Source organism: Bombina bombina, chromosome 4 (assembly GCF_027579735.1).
Source record: "Bombina bombina isolate aBomBom1 chromosome 4, aBomBom1.pri, whole genome shotgun sequence".
Taxonomy (NCBI): domain Eukaryota; kingdom Metazoa; phylum Chordata; class Amphibia; order Anura; family Bombinatoridae; genus Bombina; species Bombina bombina.
In genome coordinates, this window is record NC_069502.1 from 105255950 (window position 1) to 105269688 (window position 13739).

Consider the following 13739-nt stretch of genomic DNA (forward strand, 5'->3'; position numbering starts at 1 on the left):
CTGGATTGACTGGATTGCTATTTATGGCTCCTGCTCCTGCGTTATCTCCTCTAGACTGAGGCTTTTTGCATGTGTTGGGTAGTGAGTATGTTACCATTGGAAAGTAAAAAGTTATCGCACGAGCGCTAGCCAAGCACATGCAAAAAGCCGAAGTCTGAATATCGCGACCACGTTAACGTATTGCCCCGAAGTGCACTTACTTGACACGAAATACGAATATTTTATGTTCCAGTGTTTTTGACATAGAGGAATATTTCATTAATACATATTTCTATATATTCACTAACGAAAAAAGGATCCACAGCACCAAGTAAATGAAAGATGTTTATTCAGGTACAAAGATTAAAACATGCAACGTTTCGGGATCCATTCCCTTAATCATGCATCTATATATTGACTAGATTACGTGTGGTGTGTTGCATACATGCTTCAGAAGGAGCGTATTACAGGTTAAAAACGACCGATTGAGCGCAATTTAATATAACACACGCCGGGATAGAGTGACTTCAGACCTCTGATAAACTGTTCTGTTAGTTATAAAACTGTCACACAACACATCAAAAATACATTAATAAGTACAGTTACACTTATAATAACACTGCCTGATAAAAATTATTTTTAAAAGAATGCATTAAATAGTTATAAAGGCACAAAGATTATTTATGTATTTATAGACATTTAAACACATATAAACACATAAATTCACATGTATACATATAGAAGTGCATTGGAGCACTTTACAGTTAAAGGGACAGTCTACATGGGTTTGCAAGCACCTTGTTTGTGATTGTTGGGCTGCGGGCACCCTACACCATCCTGTGCCACCTCATGCAGGGCAAAAGACAAAAGTATTTTAAAAAATACTTTCCCATTGGGCCATTGTAGGATGGCAGCAAACTCCTCCAAGAGAATCATTTGGTGCTTCTATTGTGTAGCAGCATCCAATGATCAGGCTTTCACTTGTAAAATTCATGACGCGTGCTGTAGTTTTGCGCATGCGCAATGTGTCTGCCCGAGTGTCTCAGTGTAATTCAGTCCATTTACACACACTGCTGGGTGTGATTTTTACCAAACCCACAAGAAGGATATTGTAATCATTTTTGCCCTGCATGAGGTGGCACAGGCAGGGATAGGCAAGGTGTCCGTACACGGACACTGGTGTCCGTGACTTGCCCTTGCAGTGTCCGCTGCCCATTTTGCTGCAGGGAGGGAGGAGTAGGACAGATGAATGCTGGTCCTGACTCCTCATTGACACATGTGGTGCCACATTTCACAGGGTTGTGGCCACTCCCACGTGATGCCGCTTAGTACCGGGAAAATGACTCTGAGTGAGACTGAGAGGGAGGGAAGATTTTAGAAGCAGGCTGCCACTGTGTCCCTGGAGCTTTATATGCAAAGGTAAAGCACTTTAACCAGCACCTAAGGTTTATTACAAGTAGTATTTAATTAGAAAAAAGATATACTAAGGTTGTGATTCACAACCTTAGTATATCTTTTATTTCTTATTAAATAATAGGAAAGGAAGAATATGTTGTGTGAATAAAGTTAGTGGCTTGTCAAGAGACTGATAGCGATATTGGGGGATAAGTTATGGAATAAATAAAGCCTGAGTGAAGTACTGGATGTGTATCTGCATCTGTTTAATAACACCCAGCTATATATAAAGAAAAAGTAGTGACACTGGCACATGCGTATAGCCAGACAGGGACTGGTTAAAGGGTCAGTGGTATCTGCATCAGTATTATAACATCCAGCAATATATAATGACACAGTAGTGACACTGGCTCATGCGTATGTATTGGGTACTTGTAAAGCGTGGCTAATCACCCGTTAGGGTCTCAAGGCGCTGCTCATTTTATCAACCTCAAAAGGATGAAAGGCTGAGTGGACCTTGCCGGGGATTGAACCTGCAACCCTTGGTTTGCTACAGAGCTCAGCCACAGTGCCTTAGCATGCTGCGTATAGCCAGACAAGGGCTGGTTATAGTGTTAGTGGTGTCTGCATCAGTATAATAACACTCAGAGCTATATAATGACACAGTATTGACACTGACACATGCGTATAGCCAGAAAAGGACTGGTTATAGGGTCAGTGGTATCTGCATCAGTATAATAACACTTAGCGCTATATGACACAGTATTGACACTGGCACATGTGTATAGCCAGACAAGGACTGGTTATAGGGTCAGTGGTATCTGCATCAGTATAATAACACTCAGCGCTATATAATGACACAGTATTGACACTGGCACATGCGTATAGCTAGACAAGGGCTGGTTTTAAGATCAGTGGTATCTGCATCAGTATAATAACACCCAGCGCTATATAATGATGTTTTTAATTTGAATTGTACCTTGGTGTCCTTCACTAAGGTCTTTACTTTAGAAAATGTCCGCCACAGCCTTGGTTCGTGCCTATCCCTGGGCACAGGACGGCGTGAGGATGCCCGCAGCACAACAATCCCAAAAAAGGTGCTTGCAAACCCATGTAGACTGTCCCTTTAAGTAGATGAAAACATCTAAAATTATATTTATGCTATGTATTTAATGCAAATATTTCACATTTCAATGTTCTTCACAAAGATAAATGGATATCCTTTATCTATCTATATATCTATCTATCTATCTAGGTATCTATCTATCTATCTATCTATTTATCATCTATGTATCTAGGTATAGACATATATGTTACTAAAAATACATCATGTATAGCAGAGCTTTCCAAACTTTTCATGTTGGTGACACACTTTTTAAACCTACATCATATCGTGACACGGTAATTAATTCAGTTGTACTAGCAAAAAGGAGGTTAAACTAACTTGTTTTAAAATATACGGACACATTCATAAATTATATAATAATAATAATAATATGTATTTACAAGTAACAGTATGCATGTGCAAGAATTAAAAAAGTTTAATAACACCAATAGCTACTTACTATTTTAATGGGATGTATGAGGTTGATGGGATGAACACAGTTTCTGAATATTTGGTGAAATATTAGATAAAGACACTCGCATTTCATCATCAAGCATTTTTAAGCTTCCACTTCCTATCCATATATCAAGAGCAGGAGCAGCAATGCACTACTGGGAGCTAGCTGCAAAAAAAACCTCTGACTTCAGCTCAGCGTTTAAGCTGCTGCCCTCAGAGCTCCGTGAGCCCTACTGACTACTGCCCGCGCTGCAAACACACTACTGTCCCACTCACTGACTACACATGCAGTCACAAGCCAATTAAGGAGACTACACGTGCAGTCAGGAGCCAATGTGCCGCCAAAGCCGCCAATGGAAATAGTTTCAATTCCCACTGAGCTGCGGCAATTGGTTAAGATGCTCTGTGACCCACTAGGTATCAATCTTGTGTGAAACATGGGATATGCGTAGCAGGCAGGCGGAAAGTCAGAAACAAAAAAAAAATATTTTTTTTTAATTAAATTTAAAAAAAATTGTGCTGAAGCAGGGACACACCTACACACTGCTGCCGACACACTAGTGTGTCCCGACACACAGTTTGGAAAGCACTGATGTATAGAAATATGTCATTATGAATAAATAGAACATATTCTTCTATGTAAAGAACATTGGAATGTTAAATATTAATATATTCATGTTAGGTTAGCGCACTTGAGAAAATGTGATAGGTTTGCATGCGAGTAGGGTGTTTTTTTTCACTTTTTGCCCTACATTGACTTTGGGGCAATGCGTTATTGATGTCTTGATATTCGAAGTTTGACTTTTTGTAAACATCGGCTAGTGCACGAGCGGAAACGTTTTACTTTAAACTTTTGATATGCGCAGTACCCAAATTACTTCTAGTGGAGTTAGTGAGCAAGCAGGAGCGATAAATAATTTTTGGTAAAATATATATCTGTATATATATATACTGTATATATATATATATATAACAATATCATGGATAGGATTGCACAGTCATACCACAAGTAATGCCACGGTGCACTGCTAGTACAATATCCAATTCCTCCAAGAAGCAGGCAACTCACTGGTCTTTTTCATAAAAGATACAAATTTATTTCATTAGATTAAAAAGCAAACGTTTCGGCACTGCATTGTGCCTTTGTCAATGTCACACAAAAAAAGAATATGCAAAAGCAGAGTGCAACTAAGCACCCAAAATCAGATAACATACACTTAAAATCATCCCCCTTAAATAGAGTAAATACCCCTTAAACTTTACCGCCATTCCTGTATCACGCTCCTTCAATCTCAAGTCACTGACGTCACGCTGACACGCTAGCCTTGCCTAGCGTGATGACGCATAGCACGGCGTTGTCCTGACAACGTCAAAAGCATCACGCCGGCGTGCTGGCCAGATACCAGGAAACCACCAGGGCTAGTCTGCGCATATTCAGAAAGCCATAGTTTCATGAAGCGCAGCGGTTGCTATAAGCAACTGGCATAAACAAGCAAACTGCTATAGCAGAAGCTGCTCCAGGTGTGACCTGTATGTGGCTAGTATGGAGGCTATTTAGATGTATTAGTTTCCCAGATGTTTAGACCCTATATCCACATAAGTGAACTTCTACATATGTACTTAAACAGTAAACAACGAGTGCATATCCAAATATACAACTCCATATGTATACTGTATAATAGGGTAAGCGCATCCTGAAAGTAAATCACATCCGCAGAGATGAAATAATGATGGAACAGTATTACATAATAGATATATATACAGAAAGAACTCATGATCACATTATTGATGATAGGACCTGACTCAATTAATTAATAAAAATTAATCTTGTGTACCCATCAAGCCCATAGGAGTATGGTAGCTACCCAAACAGTGGACACCCAAGGACCCTCGATATCAAGTGGGCATTAAATAAGCCCTTAATAGAAAGGGCTAAAGTCCAATGTAGTATTAAGTCCTCTTGGGGCCATAGTTCCCAATTTGTATATCCACCTGCTCTCGCATTGGAGTAATTTCTTTCCTCTATCACCACCCCTTGGATTGGGTGGGATGTGGTCAATTAACATTGATCTGATACTAGACACCGGATGTTTGAAGTGTGCACAGTGGCGTGCCACCGGCTGGTCCGCATCACCATTCTTCAGAGCTTCACGAATTGCGTGGCGATGATTTGCCATCCTATCGCGGAAGGATGTTATCGTTTTTCCTATGTACACATGTGAACACGGGCAAGTCAGCATGTAGATCACAAAAGTGCTAGTGCAACTAAGACGGTAGTTTATTTTAAACCGTTGATTTTTGTGGGGATGTTGAAAAATGTCTCCCTTACACATACTGTTACATGTAGTACAGCTCCCGCAGGGGAAGCAGCCCTTCTTTGATGACTTGAGCCATGTCTTCTTTTTGTAATGGTCCACTGGGTCTGATTTAACGAGGATATCCCTCAGATTCCTGGCCCCTCCGGTTAGACCAACCTTGGAGCAGTCATCTTCTGAAAAGGTAACATGGGATCAGTACCCACCACCGGCCAATGGCGACGTACAGCATGGGATAAACGTTCACATCCAGGTGTGAACATAGTGATCAAGTTAAGTTGTTCAGACATGTCCTTGATAGGAGCCCTGGTGTCTTGTAAAGTATCAGACTTCAACAGTTTCTCTTGTATTTCACAGATATCTGTCATAGGGTAGCCCCTTTTGTTTAATTTTACGCCCATTTCCTTTACTTGGGTCACCTGCGAGAGTGTCTCACTGTTATTTCTCAATGCTCTAGTAAGTTGGGAGGTGAGAACACCCTTTTTCTGGTGTCCAGGGTGAAAACTGCTGGCGTGCAACAAAGAGTTGTGATCCGTGGGCTTAGTGTACAATTTAGTACCAAAACGCCAACTACCAGAGTCGTTCACCTTAAACACATTGAGGTCCAAAAAATTTACACTATCAGAGCTAAATTCAAGCTTAAAGCGAATGGGGCTAGCCATGAGGTTCAAATGTGACACCCACTCACGCAAAGACAATCCATCACCCCTCCATATGAGGAAGACATCATCGATGTAGCGGGTATAAAAAGTCACCTGTGGATGTTCAAACGGTTTCATGAGCTCCTGCTCATACCATGCCATATAGATGTTTGCGTAGGTGGGTGCCACATTCGACCCCATGGCTGTGCCAGCTACCTGCAGATAATAGCAGTCCTCAAACTTAAAAATTATATATATATATATCTAACATAGAACATATTCCCTTATGTGAAGAGAATTGGAATGTGAAATATTAACAGTAAATACACAGTATAACACTTAATTAAATATGAATATTGCGTAAATTTGATTTGTTTTCAGCTACTTGACTACCAAGGTCTCCAATGAACATATATATATAGATATGTCTATATCTGTATACATATGTTTTATGTGTATATATGTCTGGTAATACATACATACACATATACTGTAAATACATAAATACGTATACATATATATTATGTACATTTTATATATATATAGACACAACATACAGTATATATACATACACATATTAAGACATGTATATGTATGTATCTCTATGTTAAAGCCCTTTGCAGTCCATTTTTTCTAACACCTCAGACCGCATATCTTTAAGCCCTTATAAGATTTCTATGCAATATTATTTTTAAATAATTTTTTATTTAACAGTGTTATTATGGGTGTGACTGTACTTTTAAATGTATTTTTGAAGTATTTTTTCCCCTTATTTGTCTCGAGTAACATTGAGCCAGAGCTCTGAAGTCCTGCTTTACCAACGTACGTTAAATTTAAACATGTTTATTTTATACTCCTAATACGAGTGCAACAGTTAGCGTGCCACTTGTTACCTAGCACACATTTGGAAAGACTTGATTTGCAAAATTAAAGTTTTAAAACTGATTACAAACTGAACTTAGTTTAACAGGTGGTGTTTTTTTATTTTTATAAACCAATTAAAACAGTTCAAATAATTTACATATAAAAACAATACAAATTTTGGGCGGAGACAGTCGCATCCGCTGCTTGTTAAATCTAGCCCTTTGTGTATACTGGAGAGACTGATATTTTATTGGGAGAAATCTCAATTAGAAATGTTATATTTTAATATGGTTTTTGGTTGTATCATTTTTCTATGTAAATTATTTAAAATGTTTTAATTTTTATATACAAAATAAATACTGGGCCAGATTACAAGGGGAGAGCTAATTAACTCTCCCGCTCGAGCATTAATTGCACTAGAAGTAAACTTTTTTGCGTGTGTCAGGTTGCACTTGTATTACAATATTGCACTCTCAATAATCTATTCCCTAATAGAAGTCAATGGAGCAAAATAAGTGGAAAAAATCCTAACACTCAACTTGCACGCAATCCCGATAGCATAATCTCATGTACGCTAACCCAACATAAAAATTTGAATTTTTCACATTCCAATGTTCTTCACAAAGCAGAATATGTTCTATTTATTCATATACACATATTTCTACATAATCAGTATCTGAGGGTATTTTGGTACAATATATATATATATATATATATATATATATATATATATGCACATAATTTATTCTAACCAAATGGTTTTACTACATTTAAGGCAAGATTTTCATTGGTTTAAGCAAATTAACAAAACAAAAAAATACTCACCGTGTCCCTTAGCCAGGTCATCGAAAATTGGAAATTCACCTTTCCAGGAAAACTCATCAGCATTGTTCACTAGAGCTTCCTTCAGTGCTTCATATCCACAGAGTACAACATACTTTTGGGTCCCAATTGGATGGTGAACACAGGCCCATACTTTTCAGATAGCTAGGGGAAAAACGATGGGACAGTTTTTTTATTTAAATTTAGCACTAGAAATGCAATAATATAATAACAATATTAAAGCTTTTTTAATCATGTTATGATTTATAAGACAGTTGCTTTCATCTGCTTATATCCCAATTTATTTTATTAAAATGTTTAACTGTTTCAGCTCTGCCCAAACATGCACACATGGCCATCCAATCCCTTATCACCTGATTACCCTATCCACCAACCCCAGCAGCTCAGGCTCCCCTCCAAGCCATCCAGCTCTGGGTTATTATTTCAATATGTTGGGAAAGTATGTAGAGAGAGAGAGAGAGACAGAGAATAAATAAAAAAATATAAAAACGCCTAATAAGCATATCAAATGTATGGTTATACTGTATATAATGGTCACTGGCTGATAGGGATGATTGACTCCCTCTGTTGGTGGAAAGGAGAGATTTCTACAAGGCTGGCAAGAAAAGGGTGTTTTTTTCAGTGCAAGGAATAAATAAATAAAGTACTGTGATATATTTGGAAATATGATATATGAAAGCTGTTCCCCTCAAGAATTCAAAAAATATAAATATAATATTTGCTTTAGGTTGCCAAGTAAACAATTGTAATCATGAAAAATCACTTTAAATCCCATTGCCATTCAGAATATAAAATACTAACAAAAAAGCAATAACAATAACCTAAGTTTATTGAAAACTACATATGCACAACTATTTCATTTTGTATTAAATAACAAGTTATATCTGTAAAATATTACCTCTAAAATGTTTTTAAAGGTGTCATACTTATTTAGTAGATGCAAATGTCCAATAAATGGTAAAGGCATTGGTCCAGGAGGAAAATTTTTGTAAACATTTCTATTCCAGCCATAAATAATGCTTATCAAACATAGACATAGAATAATGAATAGAACTATTGAGACTGGATCAATGAAAACCATGTTTGTCGTCAGCAGTACCTGCAAAAGAAAAGAACATCCTTAGACAAAAGCAAACAAAGAATATATTGTTCATGTATATATATATATATATCCTATATTATAACAGGCCTGGTATGTTTGTCTAAAGATGTCATGTGCAGTAGAGACAGTGAGGATCAAACAGCAGAGAGGGTGAATGGGAGCAGGTGTGACGTGGGGCGTGACCGGGCGGGAGCGGCTGTGGTGGGGGCGTGGCCGGACTGGAGCGGGCGTGATTTTGGTGTGGTCGACCAAAAGTGGGCGCGCCAGAGCATGGCCAGGGTGTGACCGGGTGGCAGTGCAGGCATGTGGGACCACTGCACTGCATAAAATGTATATATTCAGGAAAGAAAAACAAAGAAAATAGTACTTAAGTGAAATATTACACAATATACAATTTTTCAAGAACAAATCTTAATAAATATCTTTAGTAAACTCTTAATGAAAATGGATTTATTTGGTTGTTTGACATAAATTAGTCCAAGATACATTCAAGGTGCCCAAGCACACCAATATAGCAAGTTATTACATGCAAGTAAACATACTAAAAGATTGTTTTACAATAATGCAATGTTTTAAATATGTATGTGAAGAGTTAGAAGGCACCTTGGACTGTAATTTTATTAGGATCCAATTGACACCTGATTGGGAGCAGTACCTTCTGTATACACCTCAGGGGATCCTACTGAATACATACAGGAGTGTTTTTATGTGTGTATGTGCTTGATTCATACCTCATATGTTTGAGGTTTTTAAACGTGAATGGTCATTTGGCTTGTGTTTTAATAATTGTTCTTAACTAAAAACTGATTTCCCTATGTAACCTATTTGTGTTTTATCTCTGGCTTAATGCTTCTGAATCACGGAGGAGTCACTTCAGAATACGGCCTTCCTTCTGCACACCATACTCCAAGGAGACAAGAAGTTATACATCCTTCTGACACAGATGCAAGACATCACCGGAGGATCAGCAATGATAGATGCGGCAACTTACCTCATATGATTGGTGGGATTTCTAGTAAGTGCACACCCACCGGCATTTTGTGTGTTCTCTCATTTTGAACATTGTTTTGTGGATATACAAAACACCTACACGGATGTATCCTTATCTTATAAGACTGTTTGATGGTCTGTGTGATTATCAATAAACCAATATCTATATTGTGACTAGAGCCATTCACATAGGAGATGTACTATTTCATTCAGGCATGTAACAAGTGTTTATAATTTTATATATATTTGTCTGTTTTTTTTTTTTTGAATAGGCGCTTTCTCAACCTTTCTCTCCATTTAAATATAAATATGTTTACATAAAGTTTATAGTATAAAGTGGGTATTGGCGACATGTAATAAACAAAGGAGCTTGATGCACGGAATTCATATACCTAAAGTGCTAGTGTGCGCCAAACAGAACAAATTCAATTAAAAAACATTAAAAAGAGATAAACACAGCTAATGGTAAGTATAAAATAAGAATATGGATGAGTCACAACTCACTTGCTTGCCTGGCCAGACAAAACTTGTATACTCATGAAGCGTTTCTGGGTCATGCCAATTCATCAGGTGTGTTAGCTGTGTGCAATGACCTTACCTACCCTAAGACGGGTAATGCCCTGTTTATTATTAGCCAATGGAACATACTTGCCCTTTTTGATTGACATCTCTTTAGGCTAGTGGGGCTCTGCTGTCAGTTTTTGTAACAGAGCGGCTTGTTTTAATGCAACAAAGAGAGCGTTTCCTCTCTTTCCTTGTAGCAAACAGCAAGCAAAAGTTCGAACTGCCAAAATACTGTCATAATCACTAATCTGTGTGTGGGCGGTCACTTCTGTCACAAGTTGCGAGTATGTGTTTTTAAGCTTTTAAATAGGATAATGTCATTAAAGAGAGCTGCAGCACAGAAGCAAATACAATTACATGGCGAGAAGGTAATTATTCTGTAGCAGCTGTGCCAAGCAGTCTGATGTTTCTTAAAGTATAAATAAATGTTTTTAAGAAAAAGCTAAAGAATTCCTTGGTTTATGTTTTCCAGCTTAGGTTCTCAAAAAGCTGTAATTTGACCACAGGGCAGGCCAAGGCAGAGTTAGATAGGGTAGTGGTTAGGTCAGTGTGAGGTGTATGTGGAGTGGTATAAATAAGAAAGAGTCGGAAGTGGTTGCCTCTTCTTTTCCGGAACAGCAGGTGAGAAGAGGCTCGGGTCTGGCAGCTTGTCACGCTGATCCAGAACTGACAGTGTGTTACCTGTGATGACTCAGATGCAGGAAGTGTTAGCTGAGGTGGCAACATTGGTGAGGGAGAGAGGTCCAGGCTGGCTGCTTTGAGCAGTTGAGGGGCGTAGGGGCCCTGCCAAAGGGGAACCAGTTGTGGAGGAGCAGAGGCGGCCTATAAGACTCACGAGGCGATCAGAAGCTCCAGTGCGGCTCAGCCCTGATGTGCTGGTTAGGTAATCACTTGGGGGCACTAGAGCTTCGGCTGAATCCGCAGGTGGAGGGGGGTGAGGCAGAGGCACCAGGATTTGTGACAGGAGCTGGGGGAGATTACTGTCAGCGATAGCGTTACATCATTGAGTGGAACAAGTGGCTGCTGCCGACAGTTCTGCTGAGGCTGATTGAGGAATGGATTGCTCAACCCACATGCGGGAGTAGGATGGCAACTCTATTGTCCTGGCGGGTGTCTTCAGAGACTTTGACTATGAGGAGGTGGGTGAAGGCACAGCTACCAGATCTGTTGCGGCTGGCCAGGTGGGTGAGCTTGACACTTTGGCGCAGCTTTTGCACTGTATATACCCACAGGTGCAGAAGAAGAGAGAACAGCAGATCGGGGAAGATGTTACTAGCTGAGATTGGGGAGCTGAGTGGGGGGCGGGAGATAGTGCAGGGGAGTCTGGGCTTTATGGGCGTCTGTTGTGTCTTTGCAGGAGAACAGGGGAATTCAGAGTTGGGGGCCTAGGATAATAGGCGTGGACTCCAGGACCAGACAGGGCAGGTCATGCTCGCCGCTTTCCAGAAGACAGGAGGTTGGAGCAAAATTATCACCTAGCTGGGCTCGCTTGGATAGGTCACCTTATGTCAGTAGCAGGGAACGGTGGTGGCAGAACAATAGGAGGTGCTCGCCTTCATGCAGGAGGAGATTGAAAGCACGTTGGCGACCAGTCCAGCTGAGACTGTTCTGGGCGGGAGTGCTTGTTGCACTACGGGACCATTGGCAGTGCCTGACAGAACAGGTGAGGTGCTTGTTGGGGGGGGTGCCTGTGGGGATAGACGGGGGTCTGGGGAGCCAGGGTGGGCTGTTGCAAGGCTTGAAAGAGTTAATTGCCAGTTTTGAGAGGTATTCTTGTCCCGCCGGGGACTAGGTCGCGAGAGGGCAGTTGGTGTCTGGGGACAGAAGGTCGTGGATGACTGTGTGTCGCAGCCAGCAGTTGGTTGGTATGGGGTGAATATGGGAACTTTTGCCTCTTTTGGCACTCTCTAGATTTTTAATATCTGGAACCATAGGAGGGTCAGGTGTGACAGTAGGATCGGCAGGTGTTTTTGCAGTGGGTGCCATCGCACCGAGTACCTCGGTAAGTGTTGGAGGGTTCAAGGTGATGGAAGAGGCATTTTGATGCTCTTGCCTATGCTCCATTGGCCCATTGGGTTTTCACTTTACGGCAGAGGTGAAAGACAAAATACAGTTACAGTGTGTGTTTGAATCTATTGGGTTGGGAACATAATGCCTAAGTATGGGGTCAAGGCAGTCCTGGACAAAGGATTAAGAGTGACATGCTTTCACCCCATGGCAGGCCAAGGCAGAGTTAGATAGGGTAGGGGTTAGGTCAGAGGGAGGTGTAAGTGGAGTGGTATATATAAAGAAGAGTAGGAAATGGTGGCCTCTTCACTTCGGTACCAGCAGGTGAGAAGAAGCTCCCACCTTCCCACCCTGTTATTACGGCAATGGTGTGAGCATTTGGAAGTGTGCTTGCTGTTTGAGAAGGTAGGAGATCAAAGTTAGTACCGTTCAGGGTCTCACCCTGCTTTGTTTACTATTTGCTGCTGGCTGTAATTTTACTTACCTCTCTAACTGAATCTGATGCAGGGTGTGTAACGCTGCTCTCTCATCTGGGCGCCCTCTTATGGCCAAACTGGTGAACATCATCAGGGTGAGACAGGTAGCAGCGCCAGGCTTATGATGTCACACTTATTATTTAAAGGGCATCTGTTTAGTATGCTTTTGCCCTTGCATTGTCTTAAACTTGTTTGTTAGTTCCTGTGCTCCAGTTCCTGTTTATTACCTAGCTTGTCTGACGTCCCTTCTGGTTCCTGATCCCTGGCTTGTTCCTGACTCTGCTGTTTTCCTAGTTCCTGATCCCGGCTCATCTGACTACTCGCTTTGGCTCCTGACTCAGCTCGTCTGACTACCAGCTCTGGCTTTGACTCCTGGCTTGTCATTTGGCTGGTGGACTTTTTATTATTTTTTTCTTATTAATAAAGGTGTGATTATTTTTGCACTTCACATCTCAGTATGATTCCTGGTACCCTGACATTACACAAGGGCCATGAATCCTGACTCGCACAGCACATTTGTTATGGCTGCTCCTGTTTCTGCTGCTGCACCTAATTCTACCAGGAGCATGTCCGGTTCTGCACCTCTACCTCAGTGATATGGAGGCAATCCTAATCAGTGCAGAGGGTGTTTGACCAGATGGGCATTTATTTTGAGATGTTAACTTTTAAGTGATTCCCTCTGACAGAGCTAAGGTGGGATTTCTCATCTCTATACTCTATGACACAGCTCTTGCTTGGGCTAATCCCTTGTGGGAGACTAATAAACCAGTGATTTCAAATTACCCTGAATTTGTGGGCCTCCTTTTGAAGGGTATTTGATGTTCCGGCTCGCTCCTCCTCTGCTGGTTAACGACTAATGTCCATTCAGCAAGGTACGAGATCTGTTCCTCAGTATGTCATTGAGTTCTGTATGCTTGTCGCAGAGGTAGGTTGGAACAATAAAGCCCTTGTTGCCTCCTTCTTTCATGGACTCTCTGATGTGATTAAAGATGAAGTTGCTGC

At 40.5% G+C, this 13739-nt stretch overlaps 1 pseudogene; it reads right to left on the minus strand.

The window, feature by feature from the left end:
- Positions 1-13739, minus strand: part of LOC128655956 (cytochrome P450 2K6-like) — a 466864-nt pseudogene that overhangs the window by 87965 nt on the left and 365160 nt on the right.